The 24,530-nt window shown below is 33.7% G+C and overlaps 1 protein-coding gene across 1 annotated transcript in view; it reads left to right on the top strand.

The window, feature by feature from the left end:
• LOC306865054 (activin receptor type-2B) overlaps positions 1-24,530 on the top strand; it is a 42,169-nt gene that overhangs the window by 506 nt on the left and 17,133 nt on the right. The gene's annotated exons all lie outside the window — the stretch shown is intronic.

The raw sequence follows: 24,530 nt of genomic DNA, 5'->3' as shown, positions 1-24,530 counted from the left end.
TAAGCGCTCTTTTATTCTTTGGACCAGACTTGGGTGAGATTTGCATGATTTTCTGACTCTTTTTCTGCTATATAAACGCGCGTGCTATAATGCACTAGGCTGTTTATTGCTAAAACGCGATGTGTTTGTGTTAAGAATCACGTTTGTTTGGATTCCACCTGGTTTTGGTGAATCATTATAAGTGCATTTGAAAATCTCTGTTTTGAGTTCGACTTTGAATGAATTCGAGCACTGATTGAGCTTTACTCATTCATAACTACAAATACTACTCTATTCTCAGCAATAACACAAGGACAGCCAACCTTCAATCCAAGGATTTTTCATTTTCACACAGTTGCATTTATGAATCCAGTTATGCATGGTTATATCGGTGTTTAAATGACTTGTGCATCTATAGTATATAGTGTGCATTTATAAAGTGGTTTGAGCAAATGTCTTTTAGGATTTCTTCCTCAAGCAGCACACATGCATAGATGTTGATAAAGTCAGTAAGTGTGTGTTTGCTGTGGCTTTGTTGTGTTGGAGGGGTTTGGGGGAGGGGTGGCTCTGTACAGCTCAATATCATGCTGAATTCAGATTAAATAGCATTTAATATCACTGTGCACTTTAATAAACAACCTCCGAGCAAATATTAACACACAGTGTCAGAGATATGGACACAATGCTTCAGATTCAGGACAGAGTTCCCAGTGTTTTAGCATCGGGACTGATAATTATGATTTTATATATCCCTCATAATGCATTCAAAATCTGTAAACGATATTCTCAACCACATTGTATCTGATTATGAACTTAACATTCATGTCAATATGAAAAAAAGTCAAAGTTATGAATGCTAACATATAATTATTGCATTTACCCCTTTTTTATTAATAAAAAAAATAGGAATTCTTTTAAATTTTAAATTACACATGTATCACATCAAAAAATTGTGACACAAAATATATATTTTATTCAATATTGATGAGAATTTTTATTTGAATATGTTATTGTGTGATATTTATAAGAACATATATTATAAAAATGGACAGTTTAAGACCATTGGAATGAATGGAATTGAATTAAACTCATGATTGCTCAAAAACAGTGAAACCTATATATTTATTTCTATCAAAATAGTCAAATAGCATCAATATTACTCTGAAAAGGTTTCAAAGAAAATACACTTTTATACATAAATACATAAACTTTTATTTTCAGGTGAAAAACGTAAAGTTTTCATGCCGCAATGGTTCATCAATAGACATACATATTCATATTCAACTAAATTCAGTCCCAAAAGTGTGAGAGAGATGGGGAAAAGGTGGAATATATTTTAACGAGATATTTTGGCACAAATATCTTAACTTCAAAGATAATTTTAAAAGATTTTTGCTCCAAAATGATCAGAATTTTTCCTAAATGGTTACTACATCAGAAAAAAAATAGTAAAACATTTAAAATTTTTATTTTGAGGGTCTTAAAACATTTGCAAAGTTTCCTCCCCTTTCTAAAAATTATGCATTTTTTTTTACATGTGCTTTTGTGTCTCTCTTCTGGGTCAAAACAGACCCAAATGTGTAATGAGGGATATATATCTTTATGTTTAGAGGTTTTCTGAGGAGTGTGTGGAGTCTCTGTTTTGTGAATATAATGAGTTCCTTCGGTTAATCAGGTTTCAACTGGTCAGGGTTGTTTTTCCTGTGTTTTTGGGTCTATAGAGTTGGTTTTCAAGGGTGTTTAATGTCTTTGGTGAAAGGTTGAGTGTGTTCTATATGTATATGTATATATAAGATTTAAGTGCTGTAAGATCATTACATTGAGATACAAAAGCACCAGACATTTTTCAGAGTTTACTAAGATGTTGTGTTGTTTTGAGTAAAAGTTATGTAAAATTAAAGCAATTCATGTTGTCATTAAATTAGTTTTACTATACATCAGACAGCCTTCTGTGTAGAAATAGATTTGGTCAAGAAAAGCCCACACTGTTTGACCACTGGATATTAAGTTGTAAAGTACATTTGTGAAGTTAGCATACGTCATTGTAGTATTTATTGTTTTGTAGAGATTTTCTTCTGTTTTAAATAAATAAAAAAAATAGGAGGATTTTCATTCTCCTATTATAATAAAGTGACACTTGTTTTTTCATTATAGTCACGAGAATTTTGGGAAACCTTTGTCGTGAAAATGTCACAATGGAAAACACATAATATCCCTTAATTTTCTTGATGCAAAATTTTATTTGATAAATCTGGTTTCAAGCTAAAATGTGACGATAGTAATGTGTGATGCTTTTTTTTCCTATTTTGCAGTTTTTTTGCTTTGCAATCAAGAGAATTTGGGTAAAATTGTTTAATTGTCTTAAAAACAGCATCGCACTGCAAACAGTCCTTCAGTTTCTTGATTTCTCCGTCTGAGTTGAAGGTGAAATGTGTTTGTGTCGTTGACGGCGGGGTTGTTGAATGCTTTAGCGCTGCCGTGAGGGCTCGTAAAGCCTGATGTTTTGGGCTGTGGTGTGTGTGTTGTGTAATAGTCTTCTCCTAGAGCATTCCAAGATTCCCAGCGGAGCGGACGCTGCCGTAAAAAGAAAAGCAGGGTGGTGTGGCGCTTAAACAGCCTTCTATTGGTGGAAACAAATTACCCTGATACTCCGTTTGCTGCTCATATCTGTTGTGTTTTGTGTGTTTGAACGGTGGGGTGTGAGTCTGCTTTCCCCACACATCCATGTGTGTGTGTGTGTGTGTGTGAGTGAGAGAGATCTGTGTGTTTCTGGCTGGGCGGGGGGAGGGAGGACTGGAATTCCTCTCTGGACTGAAATGGCCACTGTATAGGCTGGTAGTCCATCAGCGCTATAGAGCGGATCACCCAGAGGGAAATATGGCTGTTTGCATGCTGCGATATGGATGCAAGCTGTGCTGCATGGATGGGGGGCTGGACGAGCGAGAGAGCAATACAGACAGAGAGAGATTGGGGGGGGGGTCTGTGTGAAATGGGGAACGGGTCGCCTGAAGCAAGAACTGGGATTTAAAGCAACAGTACGTGTTTTTCTTGTGTGTTTACACTACAGTGTTGTATTTAGTGATGTGGTTAAACCTCCAGCTCATAGGGCACTATGAAATCAGGTTTTATTTTTTCCCAAATTCTTTTTTTTTTTTCTCTCGTTTTCCTCTGGATTCTGTTTTTTCCTCCAGTTTTCTGGACCCCGTTTTAATGGTTAAATGAAATTTCCGTTATAAAACTGCATGTCTAATTAATTTAATTCATGAAACTTATACATTTTAACAACAATTCATTAAAAGCAAATTCCATTTTTTATTTTTTCCTGTCATTTACATTTTTTCAGAGTCCATTTTAATGCTTTAAAGTTAAATAATCAAATTCTAATTAATTGAATTATTATAATAATAATAATGATATTATTATTATTTTTATTTCTTTATAATTCTCTCCTGTGTATTTTCATGTGTCCTGGTAATTCATTCGTTGCTTGGCAGGCGTATAAACCGGTAAATAGATTTACATGTATTGTGAAAATTTGTACAAATATTTCTGAAAAAGAAACTTTGGGACAATTATCAGATAGAAATTGCTAGTAAATTTCACAAATCATTATTAAATTACCAATAATAACAATTTTAGATTTTCTGTTGTGAAACTGTATTTTGAGAAGCGCCTAATAAATTTGACTTCAATTACACAGAAATGGCATGTTAATGTTAGTTAAAAAGATTGAAATAGTGTTTTCTTGTCAGATGTACTCTGTATGTTATTCTGTCAGTGACCACCACAGTAATGTGTTCTGGAGATCTTCTTCCACTGACTCTCACACAGAGGTCGGGGGGATTGACTGACAGACGTTTGATGGTGATATACTCCATTAGGATGCCCTGTTCTCAGATCAGACCTGTGACTGGGGTTTGATGTTAAGAACTCATCTTTTTAGGTTTGTAGAATCACTGCAAGAACTTGCTGCATCATATTGCATTGTATTTTTAACATTTCTCACAAATTCCATGCATAATTTTTACTGTGTAGAATAAAATTAAATGATTGCATTTAAATAGAATGCATGCAGTCTGAAATGTACTTTTGTTAAAGATCGTTCATCAGGCAGCGGCAGTAATTTTATTATTGACTGGTTAATCAATCATCTATCATAACTACCAATGGGAAGTTTAAGATTTTCATTGGAATGCAAATTTTCCGATCAGGAGCGAATCTAATGAAAAATCACATTGGAAGTTAGCAGTTGTTGAAAATGTTGTATGAGGTATAAAGACAGATTGTGTTCTGTTTTAGGGCATATTTGAGCCTGTCACAACAGCCATACATGTTGAGAGCAGCACATTAGGAATGCATTGCATTGGCTTTATACGAATCTGTTTCACTGAACTGTATTTAAGTCTTGTATCAAATGGACTTCAGTGAGCATCGGTTTTACACAAAAAGCAATGTTTGCTGGACCCTCCACTGTCTCTCTTGTGTTTTGCGTTTTGTGCTGTGTCAGATTTTTGTGTTAGAATGTGAAATGTTATCCAAACACCGAGATGGGATGCTGGGATATGCTCAAAATGCCCATACTTGACTTTCGGCCCTGGATGAGGAGAATCGCTGAATTCATGAATGTGTATTTTCCTCTTGACTTTAAATCTGTTGCAGATACTCAACCCATGGTTTAGATCAGAGCTGATTTGATAAGTGAAGATCAATATGGTTGTGTTCAGACTGAATGTCTTTGGCTGTCTGGATTATTACCCATAATGCACAGTCATTTTGGGCCGTGATGCAGGAGATCAAAACGAGCAATAACAGAGAGATTTATTTAAAAGCATCGTTCTCATGGCAGAAATTGTCGGGTGGCAGTTTTGAGACATTTGTAGAAGGTCGTACTTGAATTTGAAAAAGATTTCAAGCAATGATGGATCGTCCTATAACAAGATTAAACAACAGAAATGATTGATTGTGCCAGAGATCAAGAATAATCAAGAAATAGCTTTGTTCTGCTATTGTGTTGCTTAAATCTCTAGTATTCTGGGATTTTATTCTGTAGGACTTTATCGTCTTGTGTTGAAATTTAAAACTAAATGTTAGGGGTTTTGTCAGACTAGTTTTGGCATTAATAGTAATGATGCTTGACTTGACAAATACCAATAATTGTGCCAGAGGTTTGCAATCAATAAATAGCCTTTTTTTTTAGGTATGTCAGCATTTTTGTGTGTTTAAAATGATATTTGCTTTTGGCGGATGCATTTCTTCGACAGCACTTGTGAACTTTGTTTTTCAAGGTCTGTAGTAAATGATCTATCTGCTTCATGTTTTTTTGATTTTTCTTTATTAAGGGATTTCTTTGATTTTGGGTATAAAGAAAAGCCGGCTTGCTGTTTTTCAGACCTTTTTTATAGGCCTAGGTATTTATTTTGGGTGGTCATTTTATATATTTATATGCAACTTTAATAGAATGCCTGAAGTTCATAAGAAGGCAAATTTAAGACATTTGCTTAAATGATTTCAAGGAATGATGGATTATTTGGTTATTAGGCTTAAACAATTAAAGAGATCGATTTTGACAGAGATTAAGAATAATCAAGAAATGGCTGAATTTGATGTCAATTTTTATTTTTTTTATTCTTTGGCTGTGTTTTAACTCTGGTATTTTATTGTATGTGTGATTTTTGCGAGTTACACTTAAGTTTAATACTGTCATGAGTTTGGCGCTAGCAGTACCAAACACCACTAACTACGTTGCCAGATATTTATAAGCAATGAGCTGCTTGTTAGGTACGTTTGTGTTTTTTTGTGTGTTGTTTGAACACATTGTGACGTTCTTTTTCCAAGGTGTTTTATGGATAATTTATCTGCTTCATGTTTTTCTTTTATTTAGGGACCACTGGCAATAAAGAATATCCAGTTTTCCCCATTTCATGTCTTTTTTGTTAGTTTTATATTTATATTGGGTGATTTATATGCAACTTCATGCAAAATGTGGATGCATGAAATTCATAAATTACAAATTTGCAAAAGCTTGTACTTGAATTCAGAAATTACTAATAACGATTGATCATCGTGTAACAACAGATTAAACAATTGAAATAATTGATTGTGCCAGAAATCAAGAATAATAACAAAAAAACTTAATTTGGTATTTAAAGTTTTTGTTTGGTTGCACATTGTCCAGCGCAAGTTTTCTAATGAGTTGCATTGAAATTTAATACTGAGAATTACAAGGTTAAACCGGTTTAGCAGAATTGACAAACTCAACTCACTAAGCTGAGTAACTGTGCCAGATATTTATTCCCTAATCAATAAAGAGCTTTTTAAGTACGTTTGGTTTTTTGTGTGTTGTGTGAACACATTTTTGACTGAAGTATTTCTTCAGCAGCATAATCTGGATGATCTGTTTTGTGTTTTTCTTTTATTATTAGAGAGACTTTGGAATAAAGCAAAGCCATCTTTCTGTAGTTCACATATTGTAGGTATATTTATATGTTGGTGCATGGAGTTCATATGAATGTGAGCTTTAAAGATGAGTTGGTGTTATTGAGTTCAGGCTTTTTTACTTACTGCTGATGACTGTGATGATGAATCTGCATGCTCGTATTCCTCTTCCTTGCGTGTCGTTATTCTCTGAGGGCCGTTTTCAGGGTCTTGTGTTTCATTTGGATGATTAGAGTCCATTGAGTGTCGTATCTACACTTGTGTAACTGCAAATGAAATGCTCGCTTTGCAAGTCTCGGGTAATTTCCCAGGTTTGTTATTGTTGCCGATTCTATTATTTTCTTAAATGAGGCGACCGTGTTTGAAAAGAGCAAAGAGAGATTGCGGTTTCACTCTCTGTTCTCGCCGTGCCGTTTGTTTACCTGCGCAGATAACGCTTATCTGGGCAGAGCCGTGCGGTCGGGATGCTGTATGTAAACAGTGATATTCTGCAGGACTTATCTCTCACACGGGCCTCGTCGTGCAGCACATGCAGCGCTCGTGAACACGCTGAGGAGTCGGTTTAGCTCGGGCTTAGTTTGGCTCATATATTCCATGAAATTACTGGGTTGCATATGTTTACAGTGCAGAAGACTGTGTTATAGTAATGGCAATTACAGTTCCTGAAGTACTGAGCTTAGACAGTTGAAACAATAGATCTCCATGCATTTTATGCAGTGATGGCTGGGTGCCAATGCATTGGTCAAATTAGACAAAATATTGAATAAATAAACATGCAATACACCTTGAGCACATGTGCAAATTTGTGCATTTGAACTCTGCTGCACTTTCTGCTGAATTTCATGTAGATCTATGTATTCGTTAAAGATTTGTCACATGCTGAGAGAAGTTCATGCAAGTTCAGACATTAGAATACTTTAATGGCCTTTAATCACATTTCAGACCCACACATGCTTTTTTTTTTTGCATTGATTTTTAAAGGTAAATATGCATAATATTAAATGTTAAATGTACACTTTAAGAAAAACATCTGTGGAAAAATTTCTGCCAAGATGTTATCTGTTAAGTTTATGAATTTCCTTTAACCTTAAATTCCAACACAGTGCATAATTCAATATGCAGGTAAAACACCTGTGGAAAATGGATATGGAAAATTCATTGTCCTTTATTATTTTTTGGTCTGTTTGCTTGGAGAGAAGGAATGCATATTTTAAATGCATGCATATAATTTTTTGATGAAAATTAATGCTTTTATTCTGCAAGGATGCATTAAATTGAGCAAAGTGACAGTAAAGACATTTATAATGTTTCAGAATATTTGTTTCAAATAAATGCTGTTCTTTCTATTCATCTGTGAATCCTGAAAAATAAATGTATGATGGTTTCCACAAAAATATTGTGCATCACAACTGTTTTCAGCATTGATAATAATCAGAAATGTTTGTTGAGCAGTAAATCAGTATATTAGAATGATTTCTGAAGATCATGTGACACTGAAGACTGGAGTAATGATGCTGAAAATACAGCTGCAGATCACAGCGATAAAATTAAATTACATTTTTTACAGATTTTCACATAGAATAAAAAAGAATAAATAATAAAAATAAAAAAGATTTTAAATTGCAATAATATTTAAGTTTTTCCTGTATTTTTGATCAAATTCAAGTAGCCTTAGTGTGCAAAAGAGACTTCTTTTAATAAATCTTTCCATAGTAGTTCAACTGAATTATGACTGAAATCAGCTCTATTGCACAGTGAAAATGGATTTGGCTCAGAAGTGAAGAAAATGAAGTGTAAATCAATAAACATTGTCAAAAAGTTTGAAGTCAATTCCAGTGTTTTATTTATTGCATTTTGTTTTGTTTTTTCATGGCAAGTGTTGCAGTTTGAAGGTAATTTCAGGTTTTATTCTGTCATTGAGATGATGGCTGAATGTCTGCATTGTTGTGACGGACCATGTTTGTTGTAGAAGTTTGTTTCTGGCCCCTAGAGAAAAGCCCAGAAATTGGGGGCCCGTCCGGGATGGGCTCAATTCAGCAGACAATTGATGGCTCTCATGCTCTGTTCTGCTGAGAATCAGCGAGCTCTTTGGGTGCGTTTTTTGTGGTCGTCTGTGTATTTGTGTCCCTTTCTGTCTGTGTTTGTGTCGGCGGGGCCAGGGCCCGTCTGCTGGAGCCGTCCTGGCCCTACAGTGGCCCCCCTTGGCTTTTGTGCCAGTCAGTCTGTGCTCAGATGTGCTGTTTGTTGAGATTTGGCCTCACACTGAGGTTACGGGGTAATGACACCATCTCAGTCTGTTTCTTCTGATTCAAGAGATGTTTTAAGCTTGTGTTTTACTCTCACGGTAAAAGTGATCATACACATTCTGCGCTCAGTTTTCTGTGCGTGTGTGGTCATTTATTTCTGGAGTGCTTTATAAAATGCAGATTTTTTTCAAAGCAGCTTCACAGAAACAAAACGGCAAAGTAACAATTTTAATGTTGCAGACTTCATCAATTATGAAACAAAATTATTCAGTCCAAATTTTGTTCTCATCTGATTATGTCAGTGCAGTTAAATCAGTAATGCTGAATATGAATTGTATTTTGAGTCTAAAAGGGTGCAGAAGGGTCCCAAAGCAATGCAAGTAGTAATAAATATTTATATCTGAAAACATTTAGCAATTTTTGGGACTTTTTTTATTTTTATTTCATTAGGGCTGTGCAATTAATCAAATTTGATTATCATGCGCATCTAGTCAGTAAAACCGGTTTCTTGATTAGTACTTAATCACCATCACCTGCTTTCAAATGGAGCGGGAATTACTACACAGAACCGTAGTTCACTGACAAGCTAGGCAATTTCGTGTTCATAATCGAAGGTGATTCGTCTGAGATTATGAACGCGATATTGCCTATCTTGTCGGTCATCAGTGCATAAACCACTTGTTCTAAAGAATGCTGAAAGCGAACAGAAATGAGACATACAGCTCTCTGGTTGCAGCGCGTCAGTCACGCTCGTCAGCAAAGTGAGTGAAACACACACAAACACAATTTATTATCAATTAATATTAGTTCACTTCCATGATTTGGTACGATTGTGGTCACATCAGCAGCGAACCGTACCAGAGTTCCCTTGAACCGAACCCCAGACCACCCTTTTTAAGCGGACTCGGGAACGGTTTGCGGGTGCGCACCCGAGGGCAGAAGACAGCGTTCACATCATCCAAACGAACCGAACTCTGACGTCAGTCGAACCCGGGTGCGCACCAAAAGTGCTAGTGTGAAAGCGCCCTAAAATAGTGTGTGTGTGTGAACACCATATGGTGCATTTGGACCTCTGCGATCACTCAAAGCTGTTGGTGTTTCCACCTGAGAGAGCGCAGATCCGTGAGCAGACGTCTCCTCCTCCATGTGAGGAATCATTATCGGGGCTCCAGCTCCGGGGTTTTTGAGATTGAGATGGGGCAGATGCTTCCTCGGCGCTCCAGATGGAGGAATGTGTGGATAATCCTGACTCCCAGGCTCCTCTCATGACCTCTCCGTCTCCATCTTGACGTCCAGCTGTTGCCAGAGATCAGCGGCCCTCAGCTGTTCACTTCTGCCTCGAAAGAGAGCGTAAAAATATCTCACGCTGGAAGAGCATGCTGAGCGCATACTAATATCTAGAGATGGGGATTTCATCATTCTGGTTGAGATTCCACTGAATTATTTTCCCTGTTTCCCTTATGATTGATTTAGTATTTCTGAAGAAGCACCAGCTAAGAATCAATGCAAAGAACACACACACTTTTTTTTTTTTGTGGTTTTTTTATTAATAATTTTAGTAATAATTTCAAAAAGTTGTAAAATTTTACACACCTTTTTGTTTAAAACTAATTATTTTTAATATTTAATTTTCTTTTTTTTTTTTTTTTTAAGGAAACATTTTCAAGGCTCTACATTTTAAACACATTTTTATGTTTCTAAAATTTTTTTTTTTATTTTTTGCTTTCATTTTTAGTAAAAGTACAGCACGTTAAACATTTAGACACATTTTTGTTTTAAACATTTTTTTAAAAAAAAGCATTTTTTACTAACAATTTACAGTTAGGTTGTACATTTGTTGTTTTTTTATTAACAATTTTAAAAAGGTTCTACATTTTTGTTTTTAAACAGGTTTAAAAACATTTATTGTTTGAGGAACAATTTACAAATACTTTTTGTTTTAAACATTTAAAAAAATTTTTTTTAGTAACAACAAGATTTGTACAAGATTTTTTAAAAGATTATTTTGATTTTAGTAACCATGTACAAGTTAAACATTTATTTAACATTTACACATTTGTTTTTGTTTTGTTTTTAGTAACATTATAACGTGGTTGTAAACCTTATTTCATGTTAACTATTGCATTGACTAACATTGATTAATACCTTAAGCATTCATTGATCTTGATGTTAATTTTGATTAATGTTGCATTTTTAACATCAAAATTTGTGTATGTATAACAATAAAAAATAAAATTGTATATTTATAAATCAATATTAACCAAGATGAATAGATTTAAATGGTTAATTTTTAGCTGCAGAAGTTTGTTAGTTCTATCACTATTTTTCCCTTATAGTTGACTTTAATACAGTCATCCAGTCGAGTCAAATGTGTTGTTTGTGTCTCTTTGGTTGGAAGTCGAATCCCGAAGCGCCGCTCAAGTCAACAGAATAATTAGTCTGGACTGAGTTTGCAGTCATTGTTGCAGTGACTCTGTGTGAGAAAAGGCTGAGCCGGTGTGTGACATGGATCTCGGGGTGAAGGAGGCCATGCTTTTGTCATGGAAAACCCAGCGGTGACCACCTGCCGTCAATGACGCCCACCAGTGCGTGGGAAAGTCTTTCTCCAAGCCTCCAGAGACAAGCTGCCATTTATTTATTTTAGCGTGACAAAATTCGATATTTTGCCTGAACTTGATGTCATTGTTAGTCAGAGGTTTGGATGCTGGTGAAAAAGGGCACAGATTGCCACAGAAGAATGAGTAAAAGTTAGGCTTAATGTGCGTTTCGACTTGCATCGTAAGAAAACGTTTAATTCATGCTCCTAGTCTTATTATGAATGATTCATCAGTGTGCATTATTCTGAAAAAAGAAAAACATATTTTTTTAAATATATACTGTTTGTGTGTGTATTTATACATGCATAATAAATATACACAGAACATACACACATTATGCAAACAAAAACTTTTATTTTGGATGTGATTTAATTGTTTGACCACTAAATTTTTACAAAGAAACAAGCCTTGTGCATGAAGTTTGAGGCACAGAAGTGATTTTCCCGGCTTGCTGGTGGGAGTGTGTTTTGCTGGTTGGTATAGCAGTTAATCTGGCTTTTATCCTGCTCAAGTTCTCCATCGGCTGATGTTTGGATTCATGTACATCACTCTATATGCTCTCTAGAACGCCTGACCTACTTACAAACTCCTTCACAAATCCACCGTCTGGGAAGAAATCAGCTCTGTCTTAAAATCCAGATCATGTTTGTGTTTAAAGGGAAGAAAGCCATGTTTCATTCTCTTCCTCGAAATCAAACGCCTCGTGAGCTTTCTCCGGGTTTGTTTTTCATTGTTCCATGCAGTTGAGTTGCGGTTTGTGTTTCTCGCCAGCGGCTATAAATAGATTCAGAGCGTCACCAAAGGAGAAACCCGTTTTGGTGTCCAAATGGATGCCTGCCAGATGTTTTTGGAGTCAAGAGCGTTTAAAGATGTTTTGCTTGTGTTGTCATCCATCATAACCTTCTCAAAGCCGATGAAGAGCGTCACATCGTTCAGACTCGTTGATGTTCAGCATCTGTTGTTCTTCTCACCCAACTTTTAAAGAAATAAGAAATGGAATTTTACATTCATGCATTTAGCAGATTCTTTTATCTAAAGCGACTTACAAAAGAGAAATCGTCAAATATTCAACAACAATATTAGACGACTAGATTAGGAGAATGTCCTCTCGGGAAAGTTCTTCTAAAAAAACACACAGTCCGCTGTTATTGGGGAAAATGAGGAATTCAGCAATTCTATTTCCACTTAATGATTCCAGCTCCTTAACGACTTCATTAATGGCTCTTTTAGTACTTTTGAAGAGTTTATTTTGCTGTGGTGCTGTAGATTCAGTAGGAAACACTGTCAGAGTATTTTAGTACAATTTAGTGTTGTTAACCACCCATATGTCATATTAATATTATCATGCTCCAGAATGTTTTTAATAAAAACTGACTCCGTTTCAAACCCTTGCAAAGTCGCTAAATGTTAACATTTACAACAAAGGTTTTTGTTTTAGTAAGTTTACAGCAAAGTTAAACACATTTGTTTCAAACTTTTTTGGTTTATAAACCTTTTTTAATTTTGTTTTTGTAGCAACAATTTACATAATTTTAAACATTATCCTTAACACTTTTTTTAAAAATATAATTTGCAGCACATTTTTTTTACACATGTTTCTTAGCAACAATTTAAAACATGGTAGTATATTTTTACACACCTTTTTCCTAAACACATTATTTTGTTTTAAATGTTTTTTTTAAGCTTGTTTTTGTTTTTTAGTGACAATTCACAACAAAGTTAAGTTGTTAAAGTTGTAAAACACATTTTAAAAATATTTATTTTAAGCAAATTTTTTTTCTAAACGTTTAAGTAACAATGTACGACAAAGTTGTACATTTTTAAAACCCATTTAAATTTTTCCCTACAAAATCAAACCAGTTTCTGCATAAGAACCGAATCTTGCTAAAGTTGCTAAAACTTCAAACTACTTTCAAGAAAAGTGTTTTCAAAAATGGTATTAACATGTTTTTGATAGACATTCATGTGCATTGGTATTTCTTTAACTGCATTTTAGACTGCTGTATAATAACCATAGCACACACATTGCACACAAATAGTACATAAATTGCTTGAACTGTACAGCATGCAATGATTGCAATCTAAGTCACTTTAGATAAAAGCGTCTGCTACATGCAATGATGTAAATGTAACAGTCTATCAGTGCATGCTTTAGTAGGAATATAACTGTGTTATTTAATGCAGTGACGTGTGTATTGTGATTTATATGTGTGTTGTTTGCAGTATTGAGTTTAGACTGTGGCTCATTAGATGCATGTGTGTCTGGCCTCATATTATCATGCAAAACACTGGTATCTTTATCATGTGCAGGCTTTGTGGTCATCCGTCGTCTACACTCATGCAAATGCTGTTTGGGGTCACGAGGGTTTTGTGATGCTAAGGAATCTCCATCTTCTGGACGTCGCTGTGTGTTTGGACTCTTAATTCAGTGAATAAAGCTTCTTGGAAGATCGTGACTTATAAATGAAATGAGAATCATATTGAGATAATGTTTGAATGGGAATCCTAGTTCAAAGCAGCCCATCCGTTCAATCTTCATTCCTGCGGTTCATGTGATGTAAAGGATGAAAGGTTGCAGACCTTGATCTGACTCCATCGAATGCTTTCCCTTTTCATCATGACTCAGTTTAATGGTCAGTTCATATTGCAGTTTGTTTTATAACGGAGATGCTGGGTAATGGATCGTGAATCAATGCAGACTTCATTTGTGCATTTTCTGTAGTGATTTTTGACAACTGAACGGTCTTTTATGCACTTGTTGTGGGTTAGCAAATCATTATCATTTATTTCTAAAAAGATCTTTTTAAAAATATAACATTTTATTTGAAATTAAATTAAATTGAATATTGAATATTACAAAATTAACTTTAAATTATTTGCTTTTTCCTATTATTTTTATTTTATAATTTTAATGATTTAAAATAATAATTCAATTATATATTTCAAGTATTATTTATACAATGTATTTTTTATTTTAATAATTGTTTTTGTCTTATTTTTTATATTATGTTTCATTAAAACATTTTCATTTTCTGTATTTTATTTTAGTTGGCAAGTTAACTAGATTATAACATGGAATATTAAGATACAATTTTCCTTTTATTTATTTTTTTCTTATTTTTAATTTGATATTTATTATTTTAATAGTATTAATTAAAATAGTATTAATGTTTAATATAGCATTTGTTGTATGTGCCTTTTTCTTTATCAATTGTTTATTTTATATTAACTTTGTATTTTATTATTATTGATGTAATGTTTTTTATTTTATGTATATTACATTATCAAACATAAAAAATAAACACATTGTAGTTAACTAGATTGTAACAATTCTAATTAATTTTAAATATTTCCTTTTTATTTTGTCTTGTTTTAATTTTAGTTAATATTATTTTAGTAATATTATAAAGTAAAATAATATTAATTTTATATTTTTAATCTATCAAATGTTTGCTTGTCTATTTATTTATTTTATATTGACTTTATATTTTGTTATTTTTCATTTTAACATGTTTGATTTTCTCTATTCATTATCAAAATGATGAAACATTGAATGTGTTCTGGTGTATATATTATAGAACAGCATCAATAAAACACCTTCCAGAAGGTTTTTCCTTGTTTTTTTTTTGAGCTGCAGAAGGGAATAACTGCTAAAATTGTAGATGAATCACTCATTTGCCGCAGTCTCTTCCTCGTGTGTGTGATCGATTGGGAATCCAGCAAGCTATAAGTAATTAGCCGGATGCCCAGCGACCTTTTCTTTCCTCTCTTGAAGACCCGGAGGGAAAGACTCATGCTTGACCTGACTGCGTCTCTCATAAGCAGCAGGATTTAGGAGCAGGTAAATGTCAGAGTCATAAAACAGGCCCAAGTCCTTGTTCTCCTTCCTCGAGAAACGTTCTTGAGACGAGCTGCGCTTCTGTTTCACGACTCAAATCCTGGATTCAGATCGAGAGAGTCAGCGGATCTGGGGTTAAATCAGACGTTGAGGCCAAAGTTGACCCGTGATAAACTTGCTTGACAGACCACAACAGAAGAAGAGAGCAAAAATAGGGAAAAAGAGACACGCCATTAACGGATATCTTCAATTCTAATACTTTTTATGTATTTTTTTTTTTTTTACATTGAAATATCATAAAACAATAATATTGAAATATTATCAAACTCCATTTCCCAAATTCTATTTTCTGCATTTTAAATTTTCTGGATTCTTTAATGGTTAAATACAATTTAGTAATCTTAAAAAATGTCTAATTATTTAATTGAAATCATGAAACATATACAATTTAACATCAATTTATTAATAATGATGCATTTTTAGGCCCCTGAAATTCTCAAATTCAATTTTACAATTACCAAATTCTGTTTTCTGCTTTAATTCCATTTTAATAGTTTAATTAAGTTTTAATAATAAAACAGTGTCTAATTAATTTAATTTATAAAATCATGAAAACAACGTCATTTATTTACTTTCTTTACAATTAGGGACCTTACAAATTATAATTTTTTATTTTTTTTTAAAGAAATTCTGTTTTGTGTATTTATATTTTTTGTAATCAAATTAAGGCAAAAAACATTAATCTTTATCTAAAAAAAAACCATGAAATTTTAATAAAACTTTTTTTTTTCTTTTTTGGCAAACAATGTGCTGCACAAAAAAACATGGAAGAAAAAAATGTCAATATACTGTTACTAATTATTATTATTATTATTATTATTACATTAAGTGATATATTTGTCACAATTTCTGCATTTTGGGCATCATGTAAATCATAGATGTATATCTGCAGCTCCTCGCTCATGGTTTGTGTTGTTTACATGTGTTTTTCCTCTTAATATCTCGGTGTTATGTGAATCAGTGTTAATGAAGTCATTCAGTGTTTCTCTCTGTGATGCGTCTGAAAACCAGAAAGACCGACGCTGCTAATGAACTAATCTGTGTGGCTCTGATGAATGAAGATATTGTTTAACGGTGAGGGATTGAGGTTATTAGTGCTTGTTGTGTGTGTGTTTGAGTGACTGTAGCTGAGAGAACTAGAGCTGAACGATAATCTACTCAGGATTATATTGCTGCAGAAATAAAATGAGAAATGCTGTAAATATTGTGATTTATTTTAATGAGGTTTTCTGTTTCAGTTAATTAGTTCATAACTAATTCAATGATTCACATTGTCATAAAAAAAAATTACTTTATTATTTATTAATATTATTTAATGCATGCCGTTTTTATCGTTAACATTTTTCTTGTATATTTTTTGTTTGTGTGTGTATATGTGTGTATATATGTGTGTGTGTGTGTATATGTGTGTGTGTGTGTGTGTGTATATATGAGAGAGAGAGAGAAAATTGTATACTAAATTGAAAAATAAAACACAGATTATTAAAGTATGTTTTACAAGCAAGTACTTTTTAATTTCATACAGTCTACTTCAAAATTTAATGTGATTCAATTTGTTTCTTGCCATTTTTGTAATTAACTAAGATTTACTTACAATTTTTAATTATTTCAACACCATTTTTTTTTTTTCAGTGTAGGTAAATATTGCATATTATACTGGTGCATATAAATTGATTATTTTAAACTAAATTTTTGCTATATTTTACAATTTATGTTTACAATATTTTGGCTACAAAACAAAATCTATCTGGCTACATTGAATGTTTGACTAAAATACAATAAAAAGTAAATGTTTTTCCCCACATGGCCCAGATATGCTGGTCTTTTATAGATTAATTTAGCAGCACTGAATTACGAGGAGGTTTTGATTTTATAATGATTGTCTGTCAAATAAAAATTTGAATTGAGTATTCGTCGAATTTAAAATAAAATTCCCCATTCAAATAAAAAATGTTGCATTCGAATATTGATAAAATCCTGTTTAATTTTTACTTTGCCAACTTTTCATCCAACAGTTGCATTTTTCTGTTCAATTTTGTACAAATCCCTGTTAAGTTTGTTGTAGCCATGATTTATCTTATAAAAACAATCATATTAAATCAGAATATAATTTGTCTGGAAAATTCTGAAAATGTTTTGCACTATAAAATCCTGTTGAAACAAACTTACCTCAGTACATGTGTATATTAAATATCAAGACATAAAAACAGTCATTTATAGCATTTTTGCTTTTGACTTTTCATTCCATCAAATCATCCGTTCACTCCAAATATTCATATTAGTTCACTTATTGGTTCATTGTAGACATTAGACTCAAGTGATTATTTTCATAAATAATCAGTAGTTATTGATGTGTAAATCTGGGTTATGTGTTATTATACCATGGTCTGTCTGAAGACAGTAAAACAGTTTAATGCACAGATAGTTCCACGTCAGTTTAATATCAGTTCCATATTAATGCGATGCTTTAATTGATGCACAAATCACACACACACAGTGCATGGCTAGCTGTGACTTCCACATTGTGCATTAAAATTGTTTAACGCACAGCTAGCCATGCATTATCCCTTACATGCGTTCTGATTTAATTTAGAAGCTTTTAGAAGAGTTTTGAGTATGATTGACAGGAGTGATTGATACTGAAAATCTACTTTCTGATTGGCTACAGAAGAATTTTGATACTTTTTGTTACAGTGTTGCAATTTGCAAAGTTGTAGTTTTCTCCGTACAGTTGAATTCTCAGCTCAAATGAAAAATGATACTTTAATGCGTAATTTCTCACCGCTCACTGAACTCTATAATGGAGTTATTCTGTGATTCATGACTGAGACGCTCATTTAGGGATCTGTCTGATGTTTTCTGGTGTGGTTCTGCAGGCGTTTATTTTCAGCACTCGCCGGGAGGTTATTTTCCAGAAATAAGAGAGAAATCTACTCTGTAATGATTTCATCCTCCTGCTGTTGAAAATACATGCAATGCGGTTCAGTTTTGCTAAAATAACTTCTTTTTTTTTCTGTTTTTAACAATGACAGTGCTGTCTAGGTAGGCAGCTCACTGTGTTGTGGATCAGAGCCGACTTGTTTTGTTGCTGTTATTGTTATTTAATAAAACACTGTATTTTTATCTCATTTGCTTGCGAGCGGGAATAATAGTCACACGCTGATGAAGGAGAAATACGACTTCTGTTAACTTTCTAAATATATCAGGCTCCAGATACTCGTGTGTTGTAAGATCATTCCCATAATTCTTTAGTGAAATGTTTTTCTGAGGATTAAATCGTCCACTTTGTAGTTGTACCTCATAGAAGTGACCTGAGAATCATTTTATCTTCATTAAAGTAGGAACTCATCAGCCTCTTTAGGAAATCAAACACGTATTTGACTACAATCTGCATCTGCCTGTAAAATAATTTATTCTGATGAAGTGATTAAAGATTCAGATGGTGGTGATGAGATTTTTAAGTTACTTGCATGTAAATTAATTGAAATAAGACATTTAAAGTGAACTGAATGTGTCTTCATTTAGCCTTTTATACGGTCAAAAAGCACCAATATTTCCTTGGTTTTTATAGCTTTAAAGGATCCTTTTAGAAACTGTTTGTTTAGAAATTGCTGGACAAAAGGCGTTGCAAATGTGAAATTTTAAAGTAGAAAAAAATTACATGGTATTTTTATTGTGTGTGTGTGTGTAAAAAGTAACCCCCCCCCCCATTATTTATTTATTTATTTATTTATTTATTTATTTAATTTTACGGTGTAGAAACAGTTATCAGAAGTTGCTAGTAAAGCAAGTAACACATTGAATTCATCCTGAAATTTTAAAGTATAATTTTTTTATTTATTTTGTAAAAATTAACCCATTAAACCTGCTACTAACCCCAATTTGATTGCAATAACCTCTTAAACTTTGGCTAATTCAGTGATTAGTTCAAGTGTTTATAGTATAAACTCAGTACTTCAGTTTTTCTTCTGAAGTGATGTGTTCTCCATCAGTTAAGCGTCTGATGAGACCAACTAACTACCAGCGACGGGTTTATCAGGTTCATTCTGACGATCCTCCGCTCACAGCTACATCTCTGTGTTCGTCTCCTACACGTCTGGAGACGGCCATGTGAATGTTATGAATAGTCTCTAGACTGAGTGATTAACATCACTGTCTTTTAATTCATATTGTGCTGAAATTATTCATCACGCCATAAAACATGTTCAAAGCACAGTGTCACTGTAAAATCAATGGCAGACTATTAAAAACATGCATTTTTAATGTTGAGAAGTCTCTTCTGCTCACCAAGCCTTCATTTATTTGATCAAAAATATAGTAAAAATTATTAAATATTATTACTATTTATAATAGCTGTTTTCTATGTGAATATGTGTTAAACTGTAATTTATTTCTGAGATCTGCAGCTGTATTTTCAGCATCATTACTCCAGTCTTCAGTGTCACATGATCTTCAGAAATCATAATAATATACTGATTTACTGCTCAACAAACATTTCTGATTATTATCAATGTTGAACACAGTTGTGCTGCTCAATATTTTTGTGGAAACTGTGATGCATTTTATTTTTCAGGATTCACAGATGAATAGAAAGTTCAAAAGAACAGCATTAATCTTTTGTAACATTATAAATGTCTTTACTGTCACTTTTGATCAATTTAAAGCATCCTTGATAGATAAAAGCATTAATATCTTTCAAAAAACTTAATAACCCCAAACTTTTGAATGGTGAAAGTTTTTAAAAGCAACCACAAGAAAATACTATTTCAGTGAATCTACTTCAAAATTGTGTAATTAATTTAATGTTTCTTGCTGTTTCTTTGTAATTAGTTATAAAAATGTACCATACATTTCTAAGTAAAAATTGTTTCTACACTTTTAATAAACGATTTTCCAAAGATATCAATAGTCCCTGTTTATTAGGTTGCTTTTTAGAAGAAAATACTTTCAGCAGAAAAGCAACAGTGCAAAATAATAATGAAATAATGTCAATTTCAGTTGTATTCAGATGAATTCAGATCAATATCAGTGTAAATGTTCATCAGTTCTGAATTGTGCTGTGGTTTTGTTCTCTCCGGCTGCACAGAAGCGGTTTTAATTACGCTCTGAGCTCTCGTCAGGAATGTGGAGGTGGTTTTGGAGATCCGTGTTCTGCTGTAAACCACGTTAAATTCGATCCAGACCTGCTGTCTGTCAGCACTCTTTACATGAGAGCGAATGCATGTTTGTGCTGCTTTGGCTGGAAATGTCTTGATTTGGGTGAGAATGATCAGTCTGTCTGTGTTTGTTGACACACGCCGCTCTGCCCTCTCTTACAAACCTCATCAATTACACGCTAATGAGCAAACAATTACTGTCGCTGTGTAATTAAAAGGAAAATGTCAGGCGCTGTTTACAGCTCGTCCCTGCAGGAATGTGTTCAGTCTGATGTGTGTGAGCTAGATTGACAAAAAATATCATCTCAATATTTTCTGGGATTTTATAACGATAATGATAAGTGGATAATTTGCTGAGTGTGTTATTGTGCTGGTATCTTAAACTGGTTTTGATATTCTTCATATTCTGTGTTGTTGGTCAGTTCGCACTGATAGAAATTAATCTTTTCCAATAAGTTTAAATTGATTTTTACTTTTTATGGGCATTTTTACTTTTAAAAAGCCATGTTTCTAAAAGTGTGCATTATCTTTTGAGTCAAATTCTTACATTTAATCAATGAATTAGAATGAGACATTTGCAAATTAAGTCTGTATTAAGTCCATCTGCAGAGGAAACGCAGAAGCTGCATCTGAAGTGCTGTTTAGATGCGTTTATTGCGGGACGTAAATGCATTTAACCTGCAGTTACAAATGCATAATGTTTTGATGCATTAAACATAAAACGTTGAATACTTATTTGAAATTATTTAAATAATAAAAGAAACTTTTAATGTGAAATTAAAACCACCAGTAGGTGGCAGCAAGTCACTGCGATTGAACAGAATAATTTAAACAGTTGATTAACTCAGGAACGAATCACCGTCATGTTGCTCAGAGACGCAAAACAGTGTTGTGAATGTGTTTGGATTTATTTTTGTTTCAAACTAGAACAAAAACAGCCAATATGGTGTCAAAGGTTTCTCATTTGTAAGTCACTGTGGATAAAAGCATCCGCTAAATGACTAAATGTAAAACGTAAGTCTCTTAATTAACTTTGTTTATTGAACTGTTGTAAATAACAAAAACAAATCAATATCACATTTGTAATCATGGTAATTTTTGGAGAAAAACAACGGCACTCTTTGTATACATTGGTTAGGGCTGGGCGATATTGCCTTAAGTTCCCCCCTAATTAAAATCAATCTGCAGATGACAAAGAAATTGCTCAAAACAAGTTCTTTACGGAGTGTCTATTTACACTAACTCCGCCCACCAACGTGCGACTGAATTAGTCAACAAAAAGACGCCCATGTAGCATCAGTTTCAATGTGGTTCCTCAAATCTTCCCCAGGAGTTTAGCTCCTGATCAAACTCTCCTACCTGTGATTTTCTAATGATCCTGAAGACTCTGATTAGCAGCTCAGGGGGGTATTCCAGAAAGCAGGTTATGTGACATACCTGGGTAAGTTTGAGGATAAGCAAGCGGATAAACTCGGCTTTCGGTTCCAAAATCAGAGGTTACTTTTAGGGTATGTAAGTAACCATAGTAACTAGCTCTCTGAAGATAACCAGCTCCGGAGTTATGTTCAGGGTTAGTTCACTTCAGTGCTATCAGTGCATACTGACCAGCCTTCAGTGGGCCTGACCGATAACACAACATTATATAATATAGCCTTATATAAAGCACTAATGTAAGTAATAAATAAGGTCATATATTATTCTAATATGGTTATTTTATGTATTTTATTGGCATATATAACAGTTATCTGTATAAATTATAAAACATTATGACAAGGTAATGTTTAATTTATTATATTATATATACTTATTACATTTTATATTATCATCTCACACATGGATTGGCATTTTCTATAATGTATTTCTATAATAAAAATACATATCTGATATGACTTAATATATAATTAGCATCAAACTAAAAATATAAGTCATATTCTCAAGGATTGAAGATTAAACGGGAAAAAAAGATTACCCAACCATCAATTAGGTGGTGATATGAACTAAGCGTGTAAACGACCAATGAACAAAAGAAGAAAGAAACAGCATGGTGCGCTTTTTCTTAGCATCTGTTTCCATGGTGACTCGTCGCTCTGTTGAGAATGTCTCGAGTCTTAACCAGGAACATACTCTGAGTTGAATGAACTTACTCCCGGATGCGTTTTTGGAACCACATACCACGAGTAAGCAAGGTTTGGGGTTAATCAACCCAAAGTTCAGGGTTTAGCTGAAGCTAAGTTAACCTGGAATACACCCCAGGTGTGTTTGATTAGTGTTGGAGCTAAACTCTGCAGGAATGGTCCAGATTTGAGGATCCCTGGTGTAGATGGTAAGGCGTAGGCCTATGCTTTGTGATGCGATCAACCTGAGTTCGAGCCGCCTTATACCAAACTTTTTTCCTCCCTTTTCAAATCTCATATCGCATCAGAAAGGCATTTATTTTCAATAAAAATGAAGGAAATAATCAAACAGTTGGAAATAAAAGTAGGTGTAGGGAGGGCTTTATTGTCCCAATAAGGTGGCATCCATTTAATAAATTGAATTAAGTAAATAAAATGTATTTATATAACACCTTTCACAGACAAGGAGTCACAAAGTGACTTACAACACTGCTTTAGTGCTTACAACACTATCAGTAAAACAAATATTCAGTATTCAGAAAGGCACAGGAAACAAATAACGATTGCTAACGGTTGCCCGTTACATTACCAGTGTTTCCCACAGACTTGGACTTTATTTGCGGCTGCATATATGCAAATTAATTATCTGCCAGCAGGAGGCGCTTGTAGAGCAGGAGAAATAGCGGTTTCCCCGGTAACTGCACACAAATTAGCTCTGCTCACAAACGCTGCTTTATCAGACATTATACAAGATGAGATGAAAATGACATCCAAAATGTTCTAAAGACAGTCTGTTTCCTTCAGAAATGCAGTGATATAAAGACACCCGCACCGTGATTCGATTCTGAAACGTGCAGCGCTTGCTTATTCAACAAAGTCCAAGCTTTTTGAAAAAACAAACATCTATTTGTGGCGGTCAGTTTTGATATTGTGGCAGGCCGCCACAAATAAATCAATGTATGGGAAACACTGCATTACAGAACATCAAATTTCACTTAGCCTTCCACATCGAGTAAGGAGAGATGAGCGAGGACGATGACGAATGATTTGCAGATCATGAGCACCATCTCAAACATCTGATCTTGTAAAATGTGTGGCAAGTAGGCTACTGCCGCTCCATAGTAAAAACACAGTACGTGCGATCGCCAATCTCGAAAGTGAAACTAAAAAGCCATCGTGCATTCAACAGCAGTTTCAATGCCATGCATAATAGCAATTATGATTACCTAATGATATAACTGCCAGAGAAAGTATTGATATTTATCTCCTATCTGGTATTTATTGGAGTTCTGTAGTACACTTTTTTTTTTTTTTGAAAAAACGATTTTCATTCAAACAAGTCGACATAAACTACACATTCGAGTTAATCGATAAAATCGATTCATCGCCCAGCCCTAACATTGGTGTGTGTCGTTGGTCAATGTGTGGTGTGGGTCATTTTTTTAATAAATTCAGTTATTTCGTCTTGTGGAGAATATATAAACATCTGTTATGTGAAAAAGCTTATTCAGGACAGTATTAAATAAACAATAACATGCAATTTTCACGATATGTCTTATTTTGTTAAAATTATTAACATTTTGCATATTCTGCAAGGGGCATGTATATTTATGAGCACAAATGTGTGTGTGTGTGTGTGTCCCTGGAGCACAAAAGCAGTCATGAGTAACACAGGTATATTTGTAGCAATAGCCAACAATACATTGTATGGATCAAAATTATACATTTCTCTTTTATGACAAAAATCATTAGGATATTAAGATCATGTTCCATGAAGATATTTAGTGAATTTCCTACCGTAAATATATCAAAACTTCATTTTTGATTAGTAATATGCATTGCTAAGAACTTCATTTGAACAACTTTAAAGGAGATTTTCTCAATATTTAGATTTTTTTGCTCCCTCAGATTCCAGATTTTCTAATAGTTGTATCTCAGACAAATATTGTCCTATCATAACAAACCATACATCAATGGAAAGATTATTTATTCAGCTCTCAGATGATGATGCATCTCAATGATGATAGGTGATGATACATCTCAGTTTTGAAAAATTGACCCTTATGACTGGTTTTGTGGTCCAAATATATTAGTTTAAATGAGAA

Source organism: Barbus barbus (assembly GCF_936440315.1).
Source record: "Barbus barbus genome assembly, chromosome: 46".
Lineage (NCBI taxonomy): Eukaryota > Metazoa > Chordata > Actinopteri > Cypriniformes > Cyprinidae > Barbus > Barbus barbus.
The sequence above is the reverse complement of the archived record's forward strand: the minus strand, read 5'-3'. Positions and strand labels throughout refer to the sequence as shown.